Source organism: Pelodiscus sinensis, chromosome 13, assembly GCF_052426305.1.
Source record: "Pelodiscus sinensis isolate ZL-2025 chromosome 13, ASM5242630v1, whole genome shotgun sequence".
Classification (NCBI taxonomy): Eukaryota; Metazoa; Chordata; order Testudines; family Trionychidae; genus Pelodiscus; species Pelodiscus sinensis.
In genome coordinates, this window is record NC_143064.1 from 12,927,564 (window position 1) to 12,954,241 (window position 26,678).

At 44.6% G+C, this 26,678-nt stretch overlaps 1 protein-coding gene across 4 annotated transcripts in view; it reads left to right on the plus strand.

Annotated features, from left to right (window-relative positions):
- Nucleotides 1–26,678, plus strand: part of FGF13 (fibroblast growth factor 13) — a 412,871-nt gene that overhangs the window by 70,391 nt on the left and 315,802 nt on the right. The window lies entirely within an intron of this gene.

Below are 26,678 nucleotides of genomic sequence, written 5' to 3' on the forward strand. Positions count from 1 at the left end.
CCTTGCTCCTTTCCTTTCCTTTTTCACTGCACTCCCAAAGATGTATGTTCGTTACTCTGATACATTAGAACTGTGCCTCTACTGAGCTTTTCCTTAGGTTTTCTTTCTGATTTGTTTAAAAGTCCTGTTATCCAATCTCTGTGTTCTCGCAAGACTGCTACGAAACAGCTAGATGATGAAGTTCCACTTCTGATATTGCCCATCCTATCCAGAAAAACTTCCACTGAGGCCAGTGAGAGTTTTGTTTGAGTATTGATAGAAAAAACTGAATAAGGAACTCAGGAGTTGGTCCACAAAGATGATGATACCTACAGCATATCAACATATACATGTTCTTATTTGGTATAATGGTTTTGGGGGATTATGTCTATTGGATTACTTGTTTGTGACCAAAAGCTACTGGCTCATGGTAAGGATAGAGTGGAGATGCACTACCCTCACAGGAAACCACAGGTTTAAATCCCAGCTCTGCCACTAACTTACCATGTGGTCTTGGGCAAGTCCCTTCACTTTTCAAGGGTGGTGAAGGTTTTCTCTAAATTCATAAAATGCTCATTATTATTATTAGAAAGCCTGGTAGAGTGCAGGTGTATGGGAAAGTAGTGGAAGCTCTCCTTGTGCCCTCTCATATGTGCCTGTAAGGGGCCGGGCACCACCAAGTCCTGGCTATTCAGGAGCTCTTGTAAGAATTGGGTTAAATCAGAGAGACCATTTTGGAGTCTCTATCCAGCCTAGATTCTCAGCTGCAACCAAGATATGTGCAGCCTTCCAAATCAGCATGAAATGGTGGGACTGGCCCCTTTGTGAGGCGAGAACCCAAGCAGCTACTTCAGAGGCATTGCTACCTCTTTGAATTTGTTCTTGTGACAGCCTGAAATCCATAGGCATGGGGAGCAGGTAATGTAGGCAAGGGAAGATGCTGCCTTTCCAAAATTGCCTACATGCCACGGTCACTGGGAAGGCTGGGGCTGCAGGGTGGCAGCACAGCTCTCGCGCCACAAGGGAAGAATGGGGCAGAGATGTGGCAGCCCTGGTTGCTGGAGAGGGCTGGAGCTGAGGCCGCAGAATGGCAACCCGGGCCCTCCAAGTAGCCAGGAAGGATCGGGCTGGAGGCGGGCAGGGGTTGGCTCCAGAGACAGGGCCTCAGGTAGAAGGGGTAGGACTGGGGCTTGCCTTCCCCAGTTGAGCCGTCATCCGCTGCCATAGGGTTTTTCTCCAGCAGTGGTCTGTAAGCTCCTTTTCACATAAACCTTGTTTGACAGGGTGGAGCGTGTTGCTGAAGCACATGCTCACATTCTGTTTGGTTACCTGGCTGTATAACTCAGTGAGTGCCCGGGACTCCATTTATCCCACCTACCTGGCCCATGTGTGATAGAAGAGAGTTTCAGCCGTCTCTTTCTGGTACTGAATTTCTACTCCCTACCAACCGTGTGGAAAATAATCAAAGTGGGACAGCCTGGGGCTGTATTAATCACATTTTTCTAGTCTTCCCCCGCTCATGGCAAGCCATTGCTTTATAGCTCTGGTGGAGCTGTACCGCAGTATAGGTCAAGCAGAGGCACAAGGAATCAACATGGCTGATGTTGACCTTCCATGAATCCCCAGGATGGTGTGAACGGGGTGCACCCTATCAGCTTTTCCACATGGGGCCCAGCCATGCTTCTTCCATGGTGTGAATGCTAAGTAGTAGGGAAATGGTTTCAGGAGAAACATTAAACCTCCAAATGCAACTGATTTGATGATCTTGGCACCTTAGGTACCATGCATCTTAGGCCGTGGCCCTGTGCGATTGGCCCTGTACTGTGCGTTGGCTTAGCTTCACGAAGGCACTGAGAGGTAAAAACGAAGAGAGACGTGTTCTAGCTACATATTAAAAATCTGTTTGTACTGCCTTTTGACAGGCTTGAGTTGAATATCTCATTTAAAGGAGATCGTGCGACTTCCAGGGTTGTACGGTACATGCTGCTATGCAGGTGACTGCAGCACATCTTGATTTTTGAACTGAGAAGAACTCGTTTTTTTTTATTATTCGTATTGCACTCCCTAAACTCCCAGAACTCATTTGCTTGGAGCTGTTACATTTTTAGACACAATGAAAGCTTATAAAATACTCTTCAACCTGGCGAAGACTGGAGACGTATTACCCTGTTGGGGAAAAATTCTGCACTGTCAAGTATTATTGCATGTAGAATAGTGATAGAGATGCAGCCGTGTTAGTCTGGTGTAGCTGAAACAAAAGACAGAACTATGTAGCACTCTAAAGACTAACAAGATGGTTTATTAGGGGATGAGCTTCCATGGGCCAGACCCACTTCCTCAGATCAATATGTGGAAGAAAATCGGCACAACCCTATATACCAAAGTGATACAATCAAAAAAAAGTGAACGCATGTGAAATTGACACATCAAATTTTAGAACAGAGTGGGGGTGAGGAGGGAAGGTAAGTTTCTGTGAGGTAGAGACATAGGGGTGATAATAAGGGAAAGTTTCTGTGAGGTAATGACGTTAGGGGTAATAATTGGGGAAGCTATCTTTGTAATGGGTGAGATAATTAGAGTCTTTGTTTAAACCCATACATAAAGTGTCAAATTTAGGCATGAATTGTCATTCATGCTTAAATTTAACACTTTATGTATGGGTTTAAACAAGACTCTAATTATCTCACCCATTACAAAGATAGCTTTCCCAGTTATCACTCCTAATGTCATTACCTCACAGAAACTTTCTCTTATTATCACCCCTATGTCTCTACCTCACAGAAACTTACCTTCCCTCCTCACCCCCACTCTGTTCTAAAATTTGATGTGTCAATTTCACATGCGTTCACTTTTTTTTTGATTGTATCACTTTGGTATGTAGGGTTGTGCTGATTTTCTTCCACATATTGATCTGAGGAAGTGGGTCTGGCCCACAAAAGCTCATCACCTAATAAATCATCTCGTTAGTCTTTAAAGTGCTACATAGTTCTGTCTTTTGTTTCACGTATTATTGCGTTACTCTAATATCAGTGAGTCTTCATCAGAGAAAAACTAAAATCAATCCCAGCACTATTTCATCAGACATCTTCATCTGGAACTGTGGAGCTTGTGTAAAAAGCTCCAAAGAAGTCCCATGAAGATATCAGACGACTGTAAGTGTTTCTCTTGGGTGACATCTTATATTCAGAATGTATAAGGACACAGTGGGTAATGAGTCTAAACAAGTCAAAACAGAGGCACAGCGCTCTTGTGTTCTTCAGAGCCCCCTCATCAACTTCCTGCTCATTTTTGGACTCTCTTTTCATGTTTCTTTCTGATCAGTGTAGATACCACAGTACCATCGTTGGATCTAATTCTTGCTTTCAGTGGGGTACCCTTCTGAATGCCACCAGAGTGACAGCAGTGTCCAATCCCATGTTGTTTTGTGTATATCAGGATTAACACACTCCAGGGAACTAAGGGATAATGTGTCTGATGCTGGGCCATATTGGAAGTTAGTGACTTTGGCACGAGGGTGGGTAATAATTTTTGTAGGAGGGCAGACTCTTAGTGAATTTTGTACTGCTCACTGTCCAGCTCCACCCTGGAAGGGGGGCCTTCCAGAGTAGTCTGGGGAGGAAGCTTTGAAATAAAAAGACAGCAAAAGGCTCATGGTTTTCAGCCCCACCGCTACCACGTTGCCTGGCTGCCACCCGAGGTTGCTGCAGCTATTTAACGGGCTCAACGCTCTAGCCCTTGCCAGGTTGCACTGAGACTGTGAACCAGGAGCCGTTTCAATAGGCTCCTGCTGCCTGAAATGCCGTCTGGAAATTCAATGGCATGGGCAGCAGGATATAAGTAGGAAGTGGCCAGATCAAAGCATTAGGTGTGCTGGATTTGGCCCCGGGCTGCATATTGCCCAGCCCTGCTTTAGCACAGCGGTTCCCAAATGCTTTTAAACTGGGAACTGACAACCCCATTCGCAAACTTTTGGCAGACTGGTAACATTTTATTTGCATATTCATTATAAGCCTAGAGCCCCCTCACTCCTCCACCACCCCGCAGCACTAGTCACTGACCCCAGAGGTCCCTGAACCCAACTCCCCCATGCCAGCCTCATGCCCTCAAAGCCCCCCAGTGCCAGCCCCCTGTTTCCAGAGCCCCACTGCACCCAACACCCCCAAAGTCTTCCCCAATGCCAGCCCCCAGTACCCAATATTAGTCCTGTCCCCATAGCCCCCCCACTACGAGCCCTGCCCAAAGCCCCCCAGTGTCATCCCCCACCTCTTAGAGCCTCCTACCCCTTAGAGCTCCCTAGAACTAGCCCACCTCAGAGCCCAGGTTGCGGCTGATCTAAGGCTGCCGTGCCAGACTCTTTGCTGCCCTCTCGCCACACAGCAAAGCACTCTTCTGCATCCGGGAAGAGACCCTGCCCTGGCGCTGGTTGGCTGAGAGGCAGGGCAGAACATGTCTCCCAACAGTCACGGTGGGAGTGGTGTACCCCAGCCCCGAGAGCCGCCACGGCCCGGTAGCCAGAGCTCCATTGCCCAGCAGCGGGCCACAGACCAGTGGTTGGGAACCGCTGCTTTCGCAGACACCTCTGTGCCGGAGTAAAGCTGAGATTTTGGATAATTTTCAAAGGAAAAGCCAGCATGGAAGAGGGAGATGCGTAGAGAGGTACAGGGCCAGACTCTGATCTCTGCTGCTCCGGTGTAAATCTGGAGGGTTGTATAGAAATGTAAAGAGGTCTCCTGTACTCATTGTACAGCACAATCTGTAGACAAAATGTCCATGGTTTTGGCTCTTTGACTAGAGAAAAGTCCAGAATAGCCCAAGAGAGCTCCGGGTGCGGGGAGGGCGGGCAAGAAAGGGAAGAATTTTGTAATGGACAGGCTGTCTAATGTAGGTGCAGGTTGGATCTCCCTGCTTGGTGACCTTTGGGACCCGACTGTTCCCCAACCAGAGAATTTGCTGGACCAAGGTAGGTCAATGCTGCTTCCCCCGGTTGTGGAGCTCTGTTCCAATTGCAGCGGAGGAGCTGGCATTGACCAAGCGGAGACTAGGGGGCGCTCAGGGTGAGAGGCAGGGTAGCTACAGAGCCTGACACTGCAGGAGCACACCAAGCCCAACAGCGGCAGGGCCGTGCTCCTGGCCGCAGGGCTCCGCAGCCATCCCCCCAGAGGAGCATCCCCCCAGAGGAGGAGTTGCTGAGCACCAGGACTGGCTTTTCCCCATGAGTGCTCCAGCCCAGGAGCCCCCACAGAGATGCCGGACCACAGATGTTGCCGGACGATGGAAGTCCATACCATAGAGGTCCTATCTGTAGTCAAATCTGTAGTCCTGATTCAGCAAAGTACATCGGCATGTGTCTAACTCGAAGCGCATGCATTGTCCTGCCGAAGTCCCATCCCAGGATTTGCCTGCTTAACACACAGTGCATGCTTGAGTGTCTCGCTGCACCGGGGTGTCTGTGTGCATTCAGAACGAAAGGATCTCGCTCCCACTGGGCTGCTGCTGCTGAAAGAGAACCGGGGAGCTGTAGGGAAGAAGGGAAAGGACTGCACAATATCCATAGGCACAGTTTGCAGTACGTGTGGGATCTGAGGCCTGTATTGATATGATTATAAATCCCCAAGGATGTGTCTAAATTTCATTCACCCTTCAGAGGATCCGCTAGGACTGGAAAACCCAGCAGTAAGCCGCACAGCGTGAACTGCTGAGTAAATAACTCTCCTGTGGAATTTATAAGCTGTGCTGGGACTCCAGTCGTTTCTAATCAAGGCAGGTAGAAAGGCCTAGTGAACTGACCCGAAGAAAACACTTCCATAAACTATAGATCCCTTGTAAACCAAAGGCTCTTTGATCATGAAAATCCTTTTGATGCTAGAGAAACAGTTATGGCTGCTAGATGTAGAGAAAGATAAAAATAAATGCACATTTTAAAAATGTCTCAGAAACCGTTGGCATGATTATGTTAAAATTACATAGCCCCTTAGACCCAGAGATCTGCAACACTCAAGAGGAAAAATGTGCTTTCCAGAGACCTAAATATCTTTCTTTAGTAACCAGGAAAAAGCAATTAATAAATTCTGGTACAAATAACCATCTTGAAAGTCCCTGTGGCTGCTCTGATTTATGTAGAGAGGCACATTAATACGTGGGCCAGCACCTAGTCCAGAAGTCACAATTGGTGCTTTCCCTCAGAGGGCACTGAATCAGGACATGTTAGACAAAGCCAAGGGTTGGGATCAGAATTTCCGGCCTGCTCTGGTTTGATCCCAGCTGGAAGTTCAAAGGAATATGGAAAAGACAGACTAATTAGGCCTGAGCAAACAACATGGGGGAAGTTGTTCCTTTCCCTCCTAATCAAACAGCTTCACTTATTGCTAGTGGGTGTCTCCAACCCTGAGGAGGCCTCTGTAGAGCACATCTCCAACTCTGATATTTATAGCCAAGTTGGGCACCTAATACTTCTGATTACTGACATTCTGACACCTGGCTGGTGACCAGATGATTGCTCAGGTGTTAAATCCAGTTGAGATGTGGATTAACTATGAAGTTCAAAGAATAGCTTCCTTGGCTGTGGAACACACGCTTTTAGCCTTCTGAATAAACCATAGAGCCAAGGCCTAGCACCCAGTAGAGTGCAAATACTCCTTTATCCAGGCACCCCCAAAATAAATGCTTTTGTGCCCCAGAGGTACACCTTTATGTATGGTTCTGTACCGTAGCAGAGCCATTCAGGTGAATACAGTTACTAATGTCCTTTCATTTTGTAAATATCCACATTAAAGCTAAGGGATGCAACATATGCACTGAGTCATTGTGTGCTTCATTTTGCAGTGCTTCCCAGTTCATGTAGGTATTTATATCCGTAAAGCATGCTTTTAAAATGCGACCGTTCTGATTTGATAGCGTCTGTCCCTACTTGACACAAGTGCAATGATTTCACAAGGTCAAACACGGGTGAAAATTGGGCCATGTGTGCATAAAAAAAAACCCTGTTGCAGCAATGACTTTTTTCAGTGATATTTCCTTTGAAAATTAAGTTTTAAAATTAGGTAATTACAGTAATGAAGATAATGACTTGATTAAAATGGCATATTGTTGAATGAAACATTTTCAGCTAACAGATCAAAATGTTTTTAAAATGGCATTAATCACAAAGTAGCACAGCATAATTACAAAGTGTAGTTTAATAAAACAGCATGAGTACTTTCGTATGCATGCTATGCAGTAGGGTTACGACAGTCTAATTTTATTGAGAATTAGCACACCTATATTGTCAGCTTAATGCTCCAGAAAGAGGCTGGAGTGGCAGACATGGTGATTAAAGTCTCTGCTGAATACATACAGCACCGGCAAAGAGGATACTATGCAGTGTCTTCAATGTCCCTAATAATAATGTATCTGAGGAAGGACAATTCAGTCCTTTCCCGTAGAATCCTTGACCTCTCTACTGAGACTGCCAACAAGGATGACAAGCATGATAGTGATTTTTTAGAGTTAGACACCTTTCCGGAAGGGACTATACTTAGCCATATCTCCATTCACATTGGCCGTTGAGTACCTGATGACAAAGGGTAACAGTATTATAGATAAATTGTCAGGAGCAGAACAGATGACCTGCAAGAGGATGGGTCAATACCCTATTAGCTATCTCCTGAGTCATCCAGTCTTTTGTATTAGATGTACTTTCATTTTGTTCCAAATAGTTGTAACTGTAGATTGTTCTAATCCTTTCCCTCCTTCAAACTGACTTTAAAAGTACTTTCATCACTGCCAATTCAAGAGCAAATGAGTGCAGGAGTGTTGTGGATACAAATCCCCAAGATTTCTAAATGGGCTTTATGTGTGCCATTCCCATTCATTCTCTGATTATTAATCCCATAGTCCCATTGTATGCAGTGTTCATTCCAAAGTCATAGGACCAGAAACCTTGCAAATGGGGTCTGTCTATATCCAGCTGGTATTACTCAAACACCCTGTATGCTGCAAGCATGCCTAATCGTTTGTGTTTCTGCACGTTAAGCACTTTATTACATATGACTTGATGATTATATAATTTTACATTTCTGTTTATGCAATTAATTTTTTTGCTGTAGGCCTACTTAGATTAATAATAATAATTAATAAATCTGACATTTTATGTCTTGCTTTTCATCCAAAAAATCACTCAAATGCAGCCCCTACTGGGTTGAAATGCAGCAGCTATTTAACAGTGCACACAGGGACTAATAAAAACTCTCCACAGTTTTCATTCAGTGATCTCAAAGCACCTTATGCTGGTGGCTGAGAATAGTTGCCTCCATTTTATAGATAAGACTAGAGGATGTACCTGGCATTGCTCAGATCCTTAACTGAAATAGGCTGGGGGGGAGGGAGCAAGGGGTTCAGTAGGCAACCCAGCCCCCTCTCCCTACAGCAGCTTGGGCCAGATGAGAAGTGCCTGTCCATGGCTGCTACAGCTCCAGAGAGCAGTGCAGGGAAAGGGGTGCATGTTCCTCAGCTGCAGGACAGACATGCATGTAGACAGGCAAACTCTCTGAAATATATAATAGATAGCTATCCCTTTTTCCACCCCCGCCCATTGTTGCCCCAGTGGAGTTATAGCTGTCCCAGCCCGCATCTCTGACCCCTTGCTGCCCCCCTCTAGTCATTATACACTATAACTTTCCCTGTTAGCAGATCCTCAATTTGCATTTTATGAGAAACAATCACATTCCAGGCGCATCCCATTGTCCTGGAACAACCAAAACCTTGCTTTAAATTATGATAAAAGGAAGCTGCATACCAATTTTGGTGGTCCTACCGCTTATTCTTTAGGAGATGTTCTTGAACAAACTGACAGAAAGACAGACAAACTGTCTCAAATAAATAGTAATGGAAGACAAATTAAACGAATTGACCAAGTGAAATGACTTGTTCACAGATAGACAACAGGTCCGTGGCAGATTTGGAGAAAGAACTGCCCTGTGTACTGCCCTGACCACCAGACGATGTTGTCTCATTACACTACAGTGCAGGCAGACAGTGAAGAAAATGATAGAGTCCAAGTTTCCAAATGAGATTACAGGAAGAACTTTAAATAGAATGTAATTCTGCAGGATTGAAATGTCTGCCTGAGTGGGTCAAATAATTCTATTGTTGTGAAAAGCACCATGGGACTCATCCATACAACAAGCTATAAAGCTTATCATGGTTTTATGTTTCATTCAATAGACATGTTAGGCTGAATATGGAATATGTTTTGTGTTCAGATCTGAGATTTTGCTTTGATGTCTGATTGCAAAGAACTGCAACATTTTCCATGTATTTGAACTAAGCCCTTGAAACAGTAGGAAATCCATAGTCTTTCAAAAAGGCAAAATGTGGGGCCTGAGTCAATGAGCTTTGAGCACTGAATTACACCAACAATGCAGGCTAAATTAAGCCAGTTGTTGAATTCCTACAAAATCTGTGGTAGCCGTTCTAATTATTTAACAGGCCATTAAAGTTTGCACCTGTGTTGGACTGCTTTGTTCTGTGGCCTTTGATTCCTTTGTCTTTTCTATCACTTAATCTCTGGGAACTATAAATGATGATGTTTTCCCATCTGGGATGTTTTCCTCTACAGAGGCAGTGATTTAAATGGTCTACTAAGATGTGGATTTTTGTTTTTGTTTTGTTTTTCCAAGTTAGGTTCAGGAGCTGTGGGGCTGGGGAGTCCCTTGTCTAAATTATGAGCCATTGTGAATTAAGAATGAAGAAAGAGTGCTGAAAAGAATTCTTCATTAATGAGCCAATAACAAAATATTAAGGGGCAAATTGGCTGAACCTAACTGGCCAGCTTTATTTCCTTCTATGGAAGCAAAGTGTTTAATAGAAAGACTGCCAAATGACAGCGAGCTCACTCTAGTTGTTCTTGCAGACTCGGAAGCTACAAAATCTTGAATGATAAATGCAACTTTTTTTTCATATTAGTCAATAAAGCCCTTTTAATTATATTGTGGCAATTTCATGCATGTGGAAGGTTGGGTGAACTTCTCCTTTCAGAGCTGGTCTGTTGTTTTCATTACTGCTTTTTCCTCTCTTTTCTATTTTGATCTCCAAGAATCAGTGTTGTCTTAAGGTCATCATTGTCAAGTCCAAGTCAAGTCTCAAGTCACTACAGTTCAAGTCCCAAGTCGAGTCTTGAGTCCCTAAAGTCACTTTCGAGTCAAGTCCCAAGTCGAGTCTCAAGTCTTAGGGTACGTCTAGACTGCATGCCTCTGGCGACAGAGGCATGTAGATTAGACTACCCAACATAGGAAAATGAAGAGGCGATTTAAATAATCGCCGCTTCATTTAAATTTAAATGGCTGCCGTGCTGAGCCGATCAGCTGTTTGTCGGCTCAGTGTGGTAGTCTGGATGCTCTACATACCTGGGAAGTTGATAAATGCCTTTGATGTCGACCGCAGAGCGTCCAGACTACCGCGCTGAGCCGACAAACAGCTGATCGGCTCAGAGCAGCAGCAATTTAAATTTAAATGAAGCGGCGATAAATTGCCGCTTCATTTTCCTAGGCCGGGTAGTGTAATCTACATGCCTCTGGCGACAGAGGCATGTAGTCTAGATGTACCCTTAATTTTAAAAATGTCAAGTCATTTTTGTACAAGCCATCAACATTGGCATTTTTGGGACAATTTTTTCACCAAGTCGATTTAACAAAATTAGCAAGTCTTCATCGAGTCTCAAGTCACAAACAATGAACCCGAGTCGAGTCTCAAGTTGAGTCACCTAGGCGACTTAAGTCAGACTCGAGTTCAAGTCGTGGGACTTGAGTCAACAACTCTGCCAAGAATGCAGATAGTATTACTGGAAATACTTGCTATTCTCTCATAGTAGCCTCCCTGGGTCCAAGGCCCAACTTTTGCTACTGTGTCCTGACTGGTCTATATTTAATTCTCTCTTATCCTTCACTGCTGTGTATGGGTTGGCTTGCACAGTCCCTCCTGCTGAGAAGAGCAGCCAGCTGCTTGCCATTACTGCTACATGGCCCATAAGGATGCCAGTTTCACACTGCTGTGAGCCAAGGCTAGTTTGGTACAGATGACTGGCAAACTTACTGTCTTTCTGTGCCTTATAGATGGAATGCAGGAAGGGAGAAGGCTGAGCTGGGGAAATAGGTTTGTAGGCAACCAGATCTGACATCTGCAACTGGATCTCCCTCTTGGCAATGTAAAAGTTGCCCTACTGAACAGTGCTCACTAATGCAATTAGTGATACACTGGAACTTTAAGTATAGCAATAAGACACAGACTGAAATTGTTCTTGTTAATCCTCATGCTGTTACATGGGTAATGAATTTAGCATATTTCACAAGCCAAAGGCACTGATGACTAATAGCTTTAAAATAAGTGTATCTGTGACTCTGAGTGCTTGCAATAGCAATAATATTTTAAAAGCCTTCACCGCTATTATTCAAAAAGGGCCTAAAAGTTCCATGCTGTAGCAGCTCAAAAAGCTAAATGCCACTAGTGTTGGGCTAATCCTGATGTACAACTTAGAGAAAGTGGAGCTGGAGGTGGCATCTTCATTAGAGGTAAACGTCAATTAAACATTGAGGCCACATCTTCACTTTCCGTGCTGGGGATTGATCTTCTAGCGTTCGATTTAGTGGGTCTAGTTAAGACCTGCTAAATCAAATGCTGAGTATGGCGCCGTTTGGCACTGTTACTCCTCAAGGGAAGCTAACAGGAGCAAATGCTCCCATCAGCCTCTCTCTGTGAAGATGGTACCAAGCTTGGCGTAAGGTAAGTCGACTTCAGCTATGTATTTTACATAAATTGGAGTTGCGTACCTTAATCCGACCTTCCAGGTCTAGTGTAAACCTGGCCTCAGGCTGCGTGGAAGAAATCCAGACTGTTTGGGTCAGGCTTAACCCTGAAGCAGCTGAATGTTTTTATAATCAAGGTTAAAAAGTATTACAAGATTCCCTAGAAGACACCCTTCTGTTTGGAAAGTGAAGCTAATGAAGATGGTTTTTTCATTCCCCTTGGGAAAAGATGCCAGAGCTGATTCCTCCCATCATTGGTCTTGGGCATGGGTGCCAGAATTTTGTTAATGTGAAGGCCCTTTTGACTACTTGGCAGGAACCCGAGCTCTGCATATAATTGGCACTAACAGAGAAGTTTGTAGTTGTGTCCATACGTGCTAGACAGGAGGAGATCACTGACCCTAACTTGTGATGGTTAGAAGGAGTGCTGGCCAGCACCGGGTGAATAAGGGGTTAATCTCAGGTAGCATGGAAGTGTTGGCAGAAAGCCAGGAAAGACTATTGAAATTTAGACTACTTGATCTGAGGAAGTGGGTCTGGCCCACAAAAGCTCATCATCTAATAAACCATCTTGTTAGTCTTTAAAGTGCTACATAGTCCTGCATTTTGCTATTGAAATTTAAATTGAGTCTAGACTCCTTTGTGTGAGTTCTAAGTTAGGGCTGAAGGAAGCAAGATGAAGTAATCAACAGAATTACCATGCCTGCAAGTACGGATCCTGAGTAGATACAGAAATTTAGGTTTAGTCGCGATGAGGGTATTTTTCTTTATTTTGCTGTTTGGTTAAACTTCTCTGTGTGAATTCCGTGTGCCTGCCCTCCCCCATTCACCATTTCTAAGCTGCAGCACAAAAAGACTGTGTGTTTCTTTGTGTTTTGATCTATTCCTTTCTTAGTTGCTCTCTTAACACCTAGCAACCAAGTATGCTTTATCAAGTATACCTTTTTGTTTTGTTAATAGAATCATCCTTTTAAAAGCGATGTTTTGATTCTTGTGTCCTGGAAGGTAACAGGAGGTCTGTGTGTGTGTCTGCCTAGCCTGAGATGTCGGCTATCAGAGACACAGTTAGTTTTCTGTGGGGTTTTTTTTCAAGCTCTCTTGTGGCAAAAGAGCTTGGGCTACCCTTTGGGAAGAAGTTCAAGTGTTTCTTCCTGGTTTTCAGGGTTTTTCTTAATTCACTTGATGGTGGCAGCCTATCTCCCAAAGCCAGGGAATCTGTAACCTTGGGGAGCTTTTTTAAGCAGAAGCCAATAGAGGTAAGGTATTTAAGGTTTCTTGCGGGCTCCCACCTTCTGCACTCCAGAAGTGGGGAACCTGCACTCTAAGTGCCTTGACACCTGCATTTAGAGCTGGGCTGAACTTTAAAATAAAACCTGCAAAATGTAGGAAATCTCACGGACAGTTTCAGGCTTCACTTTGAAATCAGAACTTGAAGACTGAGTTGTTTTTTTTCTCTTCTTTGTCTGTCCCAAAATCTGGAATGCCATGCTGTGGAGAGAGGGATGTTTCAGGTCACAGTTCTCCTCTTCCTCCCCGTCTTGTCAGGAGGCAGAAATCTTGCCTTCACCCACATTTTTGTCTGCTCACTTCTCTCGTCAGAACCCTTTGGAGGTCAGACAAGAGAAACCAGCTCGGCTCCCCCACATGACCTTGGGGTCTAGAAATCCTGGAGCCCCTCCATTCAGCAGCAACATGCTCGTCAGTACTTCTGCTGGTCCCCTTCCTGCCACTATCCATTACCCTCACCCTGTTCTGGGGCCAGAGTGCTTAGTGTGGATGTGGAGTCCTGCATGTTAACAAAAGCATTCCCATTGCAGTGCCCTCCGGGGTGAAGTTTGGCACATTCCTCAGAAGGTGAAAGACTCCAGAGGTACCAGAGCTTGGTGTGGTTCTAGACTCAGGTTGTTGTGAACAGGGGCGGCCCTAGACTAGCTGCCAGCAGCTGGCCCCTAGGCAAACCATGCAATCGGCGCCCCCACCTCCAAACCCCTCAATGATATTGCGCCACCATTTGGCGCCCCATTTAACTTGACGCCCTAGGTGACCACCTAGTTCGCCTATATGGACGGGCTGCCCCTGGTGGTGAAGAACAAATTTGAAAGGCTGAAAATGATGCAGTAAAGTACTCCATAGCTCTTGCAACAATTATGTCTGAAAGACGCAGCGAAAGCTGACATTCTTTTCAGTTCCAAGAGTCCTTATCCTGGATATTTCTATGTAAATCTCATCAAGCTCTTATGATAGCAGCAATGTTCCCTCTAATCTTTTCTGTCCATGTGCAGATTTTCCTCATCTATGTGAGGAATAATTTTTTTCTGTGTGCACCAAGGCATGTGTAAATGTGCACCACTATTAGAAACAAAAACCTAGCTGTGGGTGCTCTACTAATCAGCTAGGTGGCATCTCCTGAGCGGCCACACAAGTGAGGGAACACTGGATAGCAGTCATCGTTTGCCTTCTGTGGGTGAATTCGACATAGCTGACTGAGCTGCTACTATGAGAATAAGTTCAAATGAAAGTGTTCTTCTGAACCATCAATAATCTTATAGAAAGCAGAACACGCAGGTCTGAAGTTGCACATTAAAACTGCTCTTCCTGTTCTGATGCCTTTTAATCTGTACTGGCTAGGTGGCTGGAGTGGCACTGAACCTCCAGCAGTGACCTGCAGACTTTGTTTCCCTATTGATAGTGGCATATGAAGGAAATACAATTAATAGATGCCAGAAGTTGTTATTCACATTTCCTTTTTATAATTGTCTATTGCAGTGTTTCTCCAGCTTTTTTTTTATAAAGTACTCCTTAAAAAAAATAAAAGTACCCCCATCCCCCCTGCTCTAACCCAATGCATCCACACCTCCCCCAGAGCCAGGCAGCCCCAGATTCTTTTATTCTTTTATTAACAAGCTGGGTCTTACCGGAGCCACCGCCACCACCACCACCATCACTGCAGCCATGTGCTTCTCCCTCCAGGTGCTGGGGTGCGTGCGCAGAGCGGCTGTTAACATCCAGGCGTGCGGCTTCGAACATTCAATTTGACAGGCACATGCCGTCACCCCGTCTCCGATCCCCTTCGCAGGGCAAAATCCCGGACATTTTTTGCCAAATTTCACTTGTGTTTATGTATCCTCCCTTGACTTCTCTCATGTACCCAAGGATATGTGTACCACCCGTTGAAAAACACTAGCCTACTGCATAGTAACTTATGTGAAATACTATATATAGATAGTGTTTTCTCAATAACCATAAAAGTTATTTAGATGATCTCAGAGAGGTAGCCGTGTTTAGTCTGTAATTTTAAAAATGAGTAGTCCTGTGGCACTTTAGAGACTAACAAATAGGATCATGAGCTTTTGTTGGTAAAACCCACTTCAGATGAGTGGGGTTTTACTCACTAAACTCATGAGCCTGTATATTTTTTAGTCTCTAAGGTGTCCCAGGACTATTCATTGTTTTTATAGGTAGATGAATAGTTTTGTATCATGTTCAAACAACATTGACTAAAGTGTCTGAAAATTCCAGATCGCTACAGATGTACCTTGTGAAATACTGTTTAGACATGGAACATAGAATATTATGTCACCCCCTCTTCTTGGCTTTGTTACTGTTTTTTTTTTTTAATTGTAATGTGTTCTGTAGTACAGCCCTCTATTCTGTTTTGGTCATTGACAAAGTTACTAGGTTAACAGTGTTTGCTTCCTTCCATGCGTGAAAAGTGCAGAAGATTTTGCAAAGTGATGCCCCAACTTGTGAACTAAGAAGTAAGAAAGCTTGTTAGAATTGCACCTGCGGTGGCTGCTACTAAAAAGTGTTACTTAGCATTTATGCTGTGACTGAAACACTGTAAGCTTTAAATGTGCTCTTTTCTTTCATGTTGATAGAGGTGTGAGCTATGAAAGTGACGTTGGCTCTGCCGGCCAACGGTAACAAACCGTGTCTAGGAAGACACAGCTCGGTTGCTAAAATCAGTGTTTGTGGGATATAAGAGTGTCAATGTTTATGTCTTTAAATAGGCTAGTACCCACCATATGTTGGGTACTTTACAAACACAGTCAGACACAATCCCTTTCCAGAAGAGTGGACAGTGTGTTTATAAAAAAAAAAAAAAAAAAGGGTACAAGTGCAATTTACAACCCTGCTTGCCTTATACATTGTTAGGTCACTAGTTCAATGAGATTTGAGGATGGGTTGCGTTTACCTGGACATCAGTCACTAACAAGAACAAGGCAGGCTATTGTCTGTTGGCTAGATGCAGCTCTTCTCTCCAGAGGCAAATAGTCTTGCATTGTGTGCTATGAACTGTATAATGCCTCTTCCTTTCCATGTGTCACTTTTTAACATTGAGATCTGTTTCCAACCTCAGCAAGACAGCTGTGTAAATCCAAGATGAAGCCAAGGAAGTGGGATATTCACAGTTAATCTTAATCACCTTGATGTAGTTACTAGGAGATTATGTATTTAGTGGTATTGTGTGCGGCCTTCCAGCTAATTTCCTAACAATCCTGATATTAAAGCAAATCAACATATGCATGCAGTAAGCATTCTAATAACGCCATACAATCATTAAGTAAATATTGCCATAACCTGGTGACATACATTAGTCATAAATAATACAGAACAGCCTTCTTCAATTATCACATATCAGGCCCGTGTCCTTCCGAGGGAATTTTTTGCAAAGCTACTAGTGAAATGAAAGGAGACGTTTTGCTTATGAAAGATATGTTTTTCAAACCTTCAATTATGGTGTTCGCTATACACAAGCAGAATGCTAATCAAGTAAAATAGAGCCCACCTTTACATCTGTAATCATTTTGGCAAAAGAAACAGCAATGAGAAAAGGAAGGTATTTATTTACATGTGTCCATTTCAGCTACTGCACCAATGCATTTATGTGAATGTATGATCATTAGCTTCCATGCTCAAATGGCTGTATTTTGGATTCTGTAATGGCAAGCATATGCAATTGTATGCCTTAGAGTGCAGCACCCTATATGGTGTCTTATCGATGGAAGATTTCCTTAGTACCCATTTGGTTATTTTGCCCCAAATCAGTTTTGGTTAAACTAAAAGAGGAAGCAGCAAGGGAGATCAAATCAAACCACTTAAGAATCTTCCTGAAATTCTGTGGACAAAGCCAGACTAAAATTAGACAGGGACAGATGAGAACACTGGTAGCAATGATGTTTTGTTGTTTGATTGTTCGCAGTTTCTTCTAGTCAACAGGAGTATATAAAACATATGCTAGTCTCAGTAGCCTGTGTTCTGCAACTCGTGCTGTTTAATTCTTGCATTTACTGTATTTTCCATATTTGGCAAGCCTATGTCTATGTAAACTTTGAAACAGACCTTGCTTGGTCCCAGAGTACTGGGGCCCCTTTTGGTGACATGCTGAAGCCAAGAAGGGTGTTAAGTTCCTAAACCCTAAAAAATAAGTGGGAAAGATGACATTAGATATCTTTCCATCTTCTTTATCCTCTGTTTCAAATGCTACAAAGGTGCATTTCTAGGCAGGTTGTGAGAAGGTAAAGCAGCAGAAGCTTGTAAAAGGTTAACAGGCTCCGAACAGCTAGGGGGCACCGTATAAAAAGTCTGGAAATGGAAGAGTGAGAAATTCAGACTGAAGAAAAGGCATGCACTTTTAACGGTGGGCATAATCAATCATTGGAACAATTTACAAAAGGTCATGGTGGAATCTCCAAAAGCTGGGAATCTTTAACTCAAGGCTGGAGTTTTTTCTAAAAGATCTGCACCGGGAATTGTTTTGAGGATATTCTATGGCATGGTCAATACACAAGGTTACACCAGATGATCATAATGGTCCCTTGTGGCCTTTGCATCTGTGAAGGTGGAAGCTGGGGGAAAGCCTCTGAAGTTTATTGCCCAGTAATTTGTGGTTGACTTGCTTTTGTATTGTGACTGTCTTGTGGTTCCTAAAGCAAGTTCTCAGGAAAGGCCCTTAATGCTACTCATTCTTTCAAATGCATTTTGGCTAGAGAAACTGCCCTCTAGTTTCCCACAGGTGAATGATCCTGCTTGTGGATATAGGGTTGCCAGATGGTTTCAACAAAAATACCACATACACTAGACATTACATCAAATTTACATGACATCTTATTTAGAAAATATCGGACATTTCTATTTTCTCAATTTGTTTCCCAAACAGAAAGCTCAAATACTGGACTGTCCGATTCAAAACCGGACACCTGGAAACCCTATGTGGCTGTGAAATTGTTCATGGACTTTATATGTGGAATAGTGTGGCCCAAACTGAGTAGTACTTCATGCCAAAATCACAGTAAGATCATTTCTGTCTGAGGAACTTACATAAATCAAAGGCTTAGAGCAATTTTTATCTCAGATTTTTTATTGGGGCTGGAGTATGCATTTTGCAAAATGTCTGCTGTGAAAAGACTGGGGGTCTCAGATGCTTATTGTTTTAAGAATTCCAGTTTGCATACCACACTAAGGGTTAGAAGGTTTGCAACCATCAGAGGAATGAGCTTCTGGAGCACTGGAGTGTGTGTGGTGGGCAAACCACACAACAGGTGTGTCTAGACTACATGGCTCCGTCGACTGAGCCATGTAAAGTAGTTTACTCGACATAATCAATGAAGCGGGGATTTATGGAGGCATAACGGAGCGGTCGACAAAGGCTTCCCTTGTCGACCACGCTGCGTCTAGACTGTGGCGCTGTGCCAGATCAGCTGATTGGCACTTCATTGACTGTGTCGAGTAAACTACTTTACATGGCTCTGTCGATGGAGCCATGTAGTCTAGACACACCTAACTGGTTTTAAGATGGAGCTTGATACATTTATGAACTGGATCATCTGACCAGATTGCTTACAACAGCCAGGGCCTGGAGTTGAGGACCCAGGAGGTCCCTGGAAGATTATGTACAGTGTAAATTCTTTGACCTGAGACACATCTGTCTTGTATCATCTTCAGGGGTGTCTTTAACTTCTCCCTGGGATGCTTTAAATAGAATATGAAATGGAACGAGTTGGATTAAATTTCCTTTCTCCTTGTTTCAGTTCCGTCATTGTCCATTCCATCCTCTGTTCTGCTGGGGGTCAAATGGCTTCGAAAGACTATTTCCATATATTTCAAATTCACTACTGTAGTTTTGATGCATCATCAGTTATATAGTATGTGACAGGGCTTGAAGTAAAACTTTATTCTATAAATATCTTTGTGGTTTAATAAAGTGAAGGATGAATTCTCTGCAGACAATTATCCTGAAAAAGTCACCATGCTGAAACATCCCACTTCAGCAAAATATACATAACGGAAGCTTCAGGAGATGGAACAAAATTGTTCCAATGGCTAGACTGTTGGGGTATGTCTACACTACCCCACTAGTTCGAACTAGGAGGGTAATGTAGTCATCCGCACTTGCAAATGAAGCCCGGGATTTGAATTTCCCGGGCTTCATTTGCATGAAGCCGGCCAGCGCCATTTTTAAATGCCGGCTAGTTCGGACTCCGTGCCGCGCGGCTACACGCGGCACGGACTAGCTAGTTCGGATTAGGCTTCCATGAGGCGTACAGCTGGTTCGGATTAGAAGCCTAATCCGAACTAACTAGTTCATGCCACGTGTAGCCGCGTGGCACGGAGTCCGAACTAGCCGGCATTTAAAAATGGCGCCAGCCGGCTTCATGCAAATGAAGCCCTGGAAATTCAAATCCCGGGCTTCATTTGCAAGTGCGGATGACTACATTACCCCCGCTGGTTCGAACTAGCGGGGTAGTGTAGACATACCCTTGCAGATCCCATTTCCATTTTGTGTTGTGTATTTTATTTTTTCATGTGAACCAGTTAGGACCTGATCCTACACACCCACTTGCATACGGGCAGTGGCGGCCCGTCCATAGGCGTGAACTAGGCATTCATCTAGGGCGCCAAATTAAACAGCCATTGTGGGGTTTGGAGACGGGGGTGCCGATTGCGTATTTCACCTAGGGTACCAGTTGCCGGCAGCTCATCCATGGCCGCTCATCTAGGGCTGCTCCTGCATACGGGCAATTCAATTGATGCTAAGGGGGCTTCTCTTGGGAACAGCAATGCTCACAAAAGAGAAGGAATACAAAATTGGACCCTTGTTGCTTTACTTTTCAATACACTCTTTCTTGAATGCAAAACATCTCTCTGTATGTAAGATGTGGGTACTCAAGGAAAATACAATAGCACCAGTCTTGGGGAAACTGGAAAGAATGGAAAATAGAATGAATTTAGCTGTATCAATTGGCCTCATCTTTGAGGACTGTTTTGCAGGATTTTTTAAAATGCTGTTTATGGGCTTTTTCTTTTTGAGCCTTGCTCTCTGCATTCTAGTTCACTGTGTAGGAGTCAGACGGGGGAACGTTGCCATTCTGACTTCTCATTTTGCGCATGTGGAAGTCAGTGAAGAATCAGCCTCTTTGTTTTCTGTTTTCTACTTTTGTCCCCTTATCCTTCCGTTCTGTCTAATGTCTGTCCATTTGTTTTCTCCTCGTATCTACTTGCCTTCTTCCTGCCCAATTCCTACTTCCTTCAAGAGATGTTAAGTTGTGATTAATTAACTTAGTGATTGATTAGATTAGTCGATAAGGAGGGCACTTGCTACCCCCCACTGCAGCTTTGCAGTTTAAATGTAGTAGGAGCTGGGCGCACAGGGTAACCACTCATGGGGAGGAGGGGACAGCCAGGACTAAACAGTCCTGGCTCATGATGGCCCTGGGAGCTTTACATTTAAAATGCAGAGCCGCAGCGGTCCTGGAGCCAGCGTAAGACTGGACTGCTTAGTCTCGGCTCGCGCTGGCCCTGGAAGCTACCCTGCTGCAGCTCTGGTGGGTTCTCTGTACATTTAAAATGCAGAGCCACAGAGGGGTTAGCTCTTGGGGATGGTGCGAGCCAGGACTGAGCAGTCTCTGGGACTGCTGCAGCTCTGCATCCTCTACACCCCCCACCAGCACCATCTTCACAGTGCGGATATGGTGCTGAGGGGAACTGGCTTTTAAGCCAGTTCCCCCCAGCACCGGCTTCTGCTTCCCCACCTTGCTGCCTCTGACATAGAGGTGGAGGGGAAGCGAGTAGTCGACTCGACTACTCTTTTACATCCCTACTTCCTGGTTGAATTCAAGACTCTCTTGTCTTCACTATTCCCTCACGCTTGCTCTCAATTTAGCCTCCCTACCTTCTGCTGTTTGTCTGCCTTCATGAAGCTGTTGCTGTTTTGGTTGTCAATAGATATGATTACTGTCTACACTGTCCTAGAGAGCTTGGGTCAGAGATTACTTCTGACTCTCCATGCTAGTGGTTGTAGTCTGTAATCATTCACCTTTCTGTCTCACCATGGCAGGTTGAGAGAATCTGACTCAAGTTATTCTTCATATCAGACCATTTCCCCTGCAAATTGTCTAGTGGAAATATGACTAAGTCCAGAACATTTCTGAACATCATGTCCTTTTATCCAGCCACCTCACATTCTGGAATCCTTTAAGTTCAACCTACAGGCTAGGGTTTCTCCATGTATGTTTGTTAAAGTTGTTATGAGAGTGTGTGGGGGGAAAGGGGGGAAGGGGCCCCACAGTGTATTTGGGGAAATATTTTTCTTAATCTATGCCTTCATGCTCATTGCTGTTGTACCTGGGTGCACTTCAGAAGATGTTGATTAAAAGCAAATATGTATTTTGCAAACCACAGTAAGGTTCTCCTTTGTCTCCTGGGCTATGTCTAGACTGCAGGCTTCTTTCGAAAGAGGCTCTTTCGAAAGCATCTTTCGAAAGAGCCTCTTTCGAAAGCATCTTTCGAAAGAGCCTCTTTCGAAAGATCGCGTCTAGACTGCAGGCGGATCTTTCGAAAGAGAAATCCGCTTTTTCGAAAGAGAGCACCCAGCGAGTCTGGATGCTCTCTTTCGAAGACGGCCTCTTTACATTGAAGAACGCCTTCTTTCGAAAGAGGAACTTTCGAAAGAAGGCGTTCTTCCTCGTGAAATGAGGTTTACCGCCATTGAAAGAAAAGCCGCGTTCTTTCGAAATAATTTCGAAAGAACGCGGCTTGAGTCTGGACGCAGGGGAAGTTTTTTCGGGAAAAGGCTACTTTTCCCGAAAAAACCCCTGAGTCTGGACACGGTCCATGATTTATTGTGGTGCTGAGTGTCTTTTGAATATTTAAGAACCGTTGATATCCAAACATAATAAACGTTTAACAAAACCAAATCGTTTACGGTAGGAGTCATACCAGTATGCCAGTCAGAACACAGCTTTTACAATGTTGACTATCTTTGAAGAAAGTCCTAAAGCCACACGTTTTTCTAGAGTACACTATTGCATCCTGTAGGTTTCCTATGGCCTAGGACACTGCAGGCACCACAAACTGCATTTGACATGGTGTACAAAAAGTGCTCCCTGAGCCTGCGCCTTTGAAAGGTACAAAAGCAGAAGCTGCCCCAGGCCAGCTCCTGCTCCCACCCTGCCCCTTGCTGCCTTTGTCTGATAGAGGGAGCAAGGTTGGGGGAAGAGACTAGTCGCACCACTGGATAACTATCCGATAAGCTTCTGCTTATTGGATAGTCAACTAGTCTCTTACATCCCTATTGGACATTAGGAAAAATGTCCTAACTATCAGGGTGGTTAAACACTGGAATAAGTTGCCTCGGGAGGTTGTGGAATCTCCATCACTGGAGATATTTAAGAGCAGGTTGGATAGACATCTGTCAGGGATGGTCTAGACGGTGCTTGGTCCTGCTGTGAGGGCAGGGGACTGGACTCAATGACCTCTCGAGGTCCGTTCCAGCTCTAGCGTTCTATGATTCTATGAAATCCCTCTTAAAGAGAAACTGAGAGATAAAAACACATTCAACCCTCAACTGATCTACGATAGACAAGGGTTCTGCTTTGTTACCTTCTGAGGGTATGTCTGCACTTGCACCCTAGTTCAAACTAGGGATGTAAATGTAGGCATTCGAAATAGTCAATGAAGCCGGGATTTAAATATCCTGCTCTTCATTAGCATGATCTCGGCCACGTGCTGGTTCGAAACCCAGCTGTTTTGAAAGTGAAAGTGCACTCCGGGACGCGTTAGTTCGCATCAAACCCCTTGGTTCGAACTAACGTTACCCCTCAAAAAGTGAGGAGTAATGTTAGTTTGTACCAAGGGGTTTGATGTGAACTAACGTGGCCCGGAGCTCACTTTCACTTTCGAAACAGCTGGGTTTCGAACCAGCACGTGGCCGAGATTATGCTAATGAAGCACGGGATATTTAAATCCCGGCTTCATTGACTATTTCAAATGCCTACATTTGCATCCCTAGTTCGAACGAGGGTGCAAGTGTAAACATACCCTTAGCTAACCTATATGCTTGTCACGGGGAGGACTCGCTGCCATGGCGCCTCCTGCCAGTAGTGTTGGGAATTAGCTTTTGTCTGCTCACTGGATGCCTCCGTCTGGCTGGTGCCTCGCCGTTTCCTCACTTTACTCTCCAGTCCAGACCTCTGTCACACTCTTGGACCGCGGTGTCCTCTTCAGGACACTGCCCTCTGGCAGTGCCCACTCCAGGGTGTCTCAGCGCCCTTCCGGGGTTTTTTTATCGGTCTTTGCACTCCAGAGAACACCCACTTCCCCTATACCCTCCTTGCCTCATTGACCTACTGCCAGTTGTCATCTAGCCCCTGCCACAGGCGCGAGCCACAGTCTGTAATGGCCACCCATCATTAGCATGGGGGTGTGGATCTGCTGCCCTTTCCTATCCTGGCTGCCCCCCTGCAGCCCCAGCACCCTCAGGCCTTGCCTCAGGTCCAGCAGCCTGGGAATGAGGTCAGGCCAGAGCTCCCCAGCTCTGCTTTCCTTCCCCAGCACTGCTCTACTTCCAGGAAGCCTCCTGCTTCCCAGGCAGCCAGTCCCTCCTGCTCTCCAGCCAGAGCAAGAGTGAGTCCTTCCCTCTCCCTCCAGGAGCCCTTCTTTATATAGCCCCTCGCTGGGCCCTAATGAGCAATACCTGCCTTGGCTGGGGCTTCACTTGCAGCCCTCACTTAGGGCTGGGTTTTTGCCCTTAAAGGGCCAGTGCAGGGCAAACGCCCTGTCACAATGCATCACAGAAACTAGCAAGAGGATGGATTTTGGTACATTTCTGTTTCTTCATAACTGCCAAGCGAAAAAATGGTGTCTTTGCTCAGAAATGGAGCTTTGAAATCTGTCGATTGGACTGTTGAAAAGCACGATGCCAGGGGCTGCACTGTCAAACCGACTGGGCATTTCATCCAGTGTAGCTCGTTCGTTGTATGGTGTTTCCTGCAGAAAGCAAGGAACACCTGTGAGCCATGCTCTGTTCAAGCCATCAACTGTTTCCAAGTGACATCTGAGGTGTTTCTATTCACCTAGAAATGCCTGAGTGGTTTGTCTCTGAGAGACAATTTGTTTGCATGGAATGCTACAGCAATAGCCGGTGCTAGAGTCACCTACCTTGAAACCTCATGGTGTAATTAGCGGAGGGTTGACAGCTGGAGCTCTTCCACAAAGAGCCCTTAGCTTGTGAATTGAATTCCTGGCCTGGCCTGCCAGAACCCAGCTTCCATGCCCTACTGGGGACAATGCAAGGCCTGCTGGTTCTCCCAAGTTGTAACTGGAGGGTATTAGGGAACTAGATGAGGGAAGGTGAGAATTGTAATGACAGGTCCACACTGACAGAAATATGTGACGGGTGCTTTTTTAAGGAGGTCTGTTTTATTATTTGCGGGTTGTATTTTAATAGCTTGGTGTGTATGTGTCTAATGGGCTTTGAGATAAGCACACATAGAAATATATGAATGTAAGAAGCTAACAAAACAGATTATTCTTTCTCCTCTATACAACAATGCCAAATGGAAGCTGCATCGTGCATTTATAGTACAATATGAAACCTTAGAAGCTCAGGAGATAGCCGCCTTTCTAATAAGATGAGAATAACTGTATGAATTAAAAATGATATATTTTAGAAGTATTGTTAGCTCACAGAAAGTTCTGCACCTCAAGAAAGGGTTGAAAAGACAACTTTGAAAAAGGTTTTCAACAGTTACTGGATACTGAGACATGAATGAGTTAATTGGACAACTGCATCTTGTGTAAGCTCTTATCAGGGACTGAAATAAATGGCGTTCCTTTGCCATCTGCATAATATTCTGCTTATCAAGTGCCATACGTTCATGGCTTGCATTTCATATTCAGCGATGCACAAAATATAGCCTAAGGGCTTCCTCCTGCAAGGTGCCGAGGGTATTCGGTGTCATGCAAAATCAAGCTCCAAGTGTTGATTGAGATTAGAAAAAATACAAAACTTGGTTCAGTTATAAATCTAGAAAGCAATGGGCAGGCCTGTCCAGCACTGTATAATTACATAATGTAGACTCCATACTGCTCATTACACTTCTGAGCAGATGCTGTGTGACCACAACTTCCTCTCCTGATCCTACGTAGCAAATGAGCGGAGCCAAGTGCACCAATGCAGCTATGTCAGTGGAAGTGAGAAAGGAGAGGAAAATGCCTCTTTCCCATACTGCTCCGGGGCACAGTCAGCTTTTCAGTGCTTTGCAAATTATCTCCAGGAACCATATGATTTACCTCTGAAATGCAGCCACTTCTGGAGTGGAAGAGGACAACTACTTAACTCATGCAAAGAATCATTTCTAGGACAGGAAATAAGGACAAATACTGTGTCCAAATTACACTAGAAAATTGCTGCATAAATATCACAGGCTCTGTTCATCACCAACCTTTGTCGTCTGCAAGACATGAGTAGCTCCCATTGACTTTAATGGGAGCTGTTCATTGCCTGCTGAGGAGAGAAGCTAGTCATTTTTCTTAGTGAAAAGTAAATGTAATATTTGATTTTAAATATATTTTTAATGTGAGTTCTGCATAGACACAAGAGCCAGCATGATTTATTTCATTTACAGCTACATTCCTCTCGACTGAATTATGTGTAATTGTGTAGACATGGTCACTTTAAATATTTTATAGGCTTGTATAATGTAAGATCGAGTGCGGCCTGTAGGGCCAGTGAGAAATATTATTATATAGCTTAATTTTATTTCAGCAGTTTAATAATTTATTTTAACTGGGTTATGAATATCGGTAGGAGCACACTTAATTCGCATTCCTAGGGTTGGCTAGACTGTGACTTTGCTATAGCATCTTAATAGGTGAAAAAAGGAGCCTCCAAATAGTTAGCTATAGAAATGTGTGGGATATGGTTGGGTCTTCCAGTGGAAACATATCAGGCCTGTTTGCTGCTGTGTGTGTAGGAGAAAAGAGTGGCTAAGCTCCAGAGTCCAAGTAAGCTGGGATCAGAGGGAGGCTAGTGATTCGGGATGGTGTCATTCACAGGAATTTCTGCTCCACCTGAAGAGGCTGATCTGGAGATGCCCTTGGGCTTTAATCCAGGAAAACACTTAAGCACATTGGCAAGTCTCTTGCTGTTTAGAACATCCCTAGTTTCATTGGGAGACTTCATTAGGACTTATGCTCACATTTAAATTAGGGATGTTAGAGATCGGTATTTGAATAGTCGTGTAACGGCATAAAATCTTATTGGTTACACAACTATTTTATAGTCCCCCAGGGGCAGGGCTGGCAACCAGTGTGCTCTTGGCCCCACTCCCAGGGAACCCCCTGCCACCCCACACCACTGCCTCTATATCAGTGACAGCAGCATGGGGTAGCGTCGGGTCCATGAAGGAAGCCAGTTTAAATACAGAGGCAGCAGCATGGGGTGGCAGCAGCCCCTGTCTGCTGAGGATCTGAGCTCGGACCCCCCACAGACAGAGGGCTGCTTCTGTGAAGCAGCCGGTGCCTGTAGCAGGGCCCCGGTGCATACAGAGGCTGCTCTGGGAGATGTGGAGAAGCCTCTGTCTGTGGGGAGCTCAGATCCCCCATGGACAGGGCTGCTACTGCAAAGTAGCCTCTGCCAGT